This window comes from Phoca vitulina, unplaced genomic scaffold, assembly GCF_004348235.1.
Source record: "Phoca vitulina isolate PV1807 unplaced genomic scaffold, GSC_HSeal_1.0 scaffold72, whole genome shotgun sequence".
NCBI classification, from domain to species: domain Eukaryota; kingdom Metazoa; phylum Chordata; class Mammalia; order Carnivora; family Phocidae; genus Phoca; species Phoca vitulina.
The window spans coordinates 4,045,776-4,049,063 of record NW_022589775.1 but is presented as its reverse complement, the minus strand read 5'-3'; the positions used below and the strand labels follow the sequence as shown (position 1 = coordinate 4,049,063).

General features: G+C 43.0%; 1 non-coding gene across 1 annotated transcript; it reads right to left on the bottom strand.

Annotated features, from left to right (window-relative positions):
- Window positions 1-2,589: 2,589 nt before the first annotated feature.
- LOC116625067 lies at window positions 2,590-2,696 on the bottom strand. Its single transcript, XR_004297996.1, has one exon. It is a non-coding gene; the product is annotated as a U6 spliceosomal RNA (small nuclear RNA).
- Window positions 2,697-3,288: the final 592 nt, after the last annotated feature.

The window sequence follows — 3,288 nt, the reverse complement described above, 5'->3', positions numbered from 1 at the left end:
TCCTTCCTTCCTTCCTTCCTTCCTTCCTTCCTTCCTTCCTTCCTTCCCTTCTCTTTCTCCCTCCCTTGCTCTCCCTCTCTCTCAAATAGCTTTTATTTATTGTAAGAACACACAATATAAAATCTACCCTCTTAAGTTTTAAGTGTGCAATACAGTATTGTTAACTATAGGTAGGATGTTACAAAGCAGATGGCTAGAACTTACTCATCTTGTCTAACTGAAACTTTATGTAACATTTTAGATGAAGTAAACAGCCGCAGTAGAACATGCTGTTATGACAAGCGTCCTGAAGGTGGCAGCAGAGGTCTAAGGTTTGGAAAATGTAGATTTTTGTAGACAGAATATATGATTTGGAGGGGAGGGGAAAATTATCCCACGGTCCTGTTTTTGTATCTTAAATTACCCTTTGTTATTATTGCTGGGAAAGGATGTGTCAGGTTATTTCGGTAAGCCACTCTAATGCAAATCATATCTGGGAAGTGGGAGCCTGTTATTGTTCATTAAAACCTCAGGCAAAATGAGAGCATTAGTGCATTAATAGGATGCAGGAAGTGAAATTCGTGGTGAAGGTGAGGTAGAGGGCTTGTAGCAGGAAGCAGAGGGCTCCCAGGTTGTGGGTGGGTACGCCTTTTGGCCCCAGGACTCTGATCAGCAGGCAGAGGCCCAGCCAGGGGAAGTCAGCTGAGTCCTCTAAATCACGGGGTCCGAGCGGAGTCCCCTCTTGTCTGGGTTTAAGGCTTGAGCCCCTGGAATCACCTCATTCAAACTTTAAATAATAGGTAGAGTCTACAATGTCTATGCATACAAATCAGATTCTCTGTATCTAATAGAGATCAGGGGAATAATAAAATGGATCAAAGGAAGCCAGGAACATTGTCAAGGGTTCCGGTTTAGTTGCTCTCAGCAACTAAATATGAAATACTTCATAGAGTCCACCAGATGGCAGAATTGCACCACAAAATACTTAACACCCACCGGTTCCAGCTTGGAAGCTAAGTGGAGCTCTACAATCACACCTGTTTCCCATTTGCAGCAATAATTGGAATTATGCTTATAAGGAGCAATTATTTGCACTTTCTGTAAATGAAAAATACATTTTTTTTTGTTAATAGTGGTTGCTTTAGGTATACTTCAGTAAATGTTTTGGGAAGAAGAGAATCTAAAGGTTGTATTGTCTCTGACTTTATGTATGTTATGATTCAAAATTACACGTGAAAAAAAGAAAAAAACTAAGCAGCATGTGAATCAAGGTATAATATCCCCACCGCAAGAATATATCAACTGCTGTGAAATTGCAAGACAAAAACAACATAAAATTGTTTGGTTCATAATTTACTCTTTGATTTGCAGCCTATGGCTTTTCTCTAAAAGCATAAAACAAAAAGATTACAAAATATGGCTTATATCGTTTACATATTTTATAACCACTTATGTACAAAATAGCTCTCTGTAAAATGCGTCTGTGTGGTTGAAGAGATTGAAAAGGTCATGCTCGAACAGGGCCTGTATGTCAAATACCTGGCACAAGCCTCACACGTAGCAGGGATCACGGTAAATGGATGCCGTTGTTCCGTTTATTAAGAATAGTTTAGGGGGTGAGTGCAGCAATCCTTTAGGCGGTATGGGGGCAGCCCCACAGTGAAATAGCAGGCCGTTGCTTTAGTGGAAACATCACAGGGTGAGCTGTCTGCCTCACCCCCCAGCTGACTATGTCAGGGCAGGAAAAGCACCTTTCCTACCTTTCAACAGACACCACAGACCACAGTGTTCAGCAGTGGACCATGAACACCTTTTGAGAATAGCAAAGCCATCTTTTCCCCCCTATTTTGTTTTGTTTTGTTTTTCCCTCCCTGCGCTGTTACACAGCATAACAGGCAAAAATGAGTGGCCTTTGTAGCTGGGATCATCCAACTTTCAACATGGATTCTTAGGTTGACGAATCGATGGGCTCCTAGAAGGCACAGCTGGGGTGAATTCCTTAATTAAGCTAGGTCTCCTATTTGGGCCAATTTAGACTCCATTCATGAAGCTTTTCTTTCCCTTTCTTTCCTCCTCCCTGCCTGCCTGCCTTTCCTTCCTGACTCTTCCTCCTTCCTCCCTCCCTTTTTTCTTTCTTGGCACGCCAATGCCTTATTCCTTACTGTGTGCCGTTCATTTTGGTTCCAAACTTTAGAAGTAAGCACTCTATTTGACTTATTTCCACTATGGGCTGAATTCTGCTCTCCCTGCCCCTGTCCTGAGTTGAAGTCCTAACCCCTTAGTGCCTCAGCATGAACTGTATTTGGAGACTCTAAGGAAGCAATTAAAGTTAAATAAGGTGATTGAGGTGGGCCCTAATCTAATGACCAGTGTCCTTAATAAGAAGAAATTAGGGCACAGACGGCTGTAGAGGAAAGGCCATGTGAGGACACAGTGAGAAACCAAGAGAGAGCCCTCGACAGAAAGCAGCCCTGCTGGTACCTCGATCTTAGACTTCTCAGCCTCTAGAGCTGGATCATTTTCTGTTGTTTAAGCCACCTGGTTTGCGGTACTTTGTTATAGTAGCCCCTAGCAAACTAACACATCCTCTGAGATTCTTTTTTTTTTTTTTTAAATATGGAACACTTCGTGAATTTGCGCTTCCTCCTTGCACAGGGACCACGCAGAACTCTCTGGATCATTCCAGTTTTAGTATATGAGCTGCTGAACGAGTGCTCCCCTTAGATTCTTTAATCCCCCAATTTACCAGAGTTTTTAAAAAATTGGCTCTGCTGGACCCGGGGCCTCCCTGTTGCCACACGCCAGTCATGGCCAACGTAACTGCGGTAGCGTGAGGGTGAGCCGACCCTGAACTACAGCATTTCCCAACAGCCCCGCACACTAGTTCATTTTAATCTGTAATATCGCTGGTGTTCGTGAGCGTGATCAGGACACAGAGGAGACTCAAAAATGTGGTGCTGTGTGGGTGCGAAGGAAGGAAGACCATGACCAAAGATAAAAATTTTGGCCTAAAATGTCCTCTTACTGTTGTGCTGGCAAAGTTTTTCTCCCTCCGTGCAACAGACACGTGTGGGAGCGCTCATCAGAATCCCCGTGTTTGGGCAAAAACACTGGAAGACTGCAGATGGCAGCATGACCTCGAACATGATTATTTTAGAGCAAAACCACTGCTTCTGTGTCTTTTCTTTCTTTCTTTCTTTCTTTCTTTCTTTCTTCCTTCCTTCCTTCCTTCCTTCCTTCCTTCCTTCCTTCCTTCCTTCCTTTCTTTCTTTCTTTCTTTCTTTCTTTCTTTCTTTCTTTCTTTCTTTC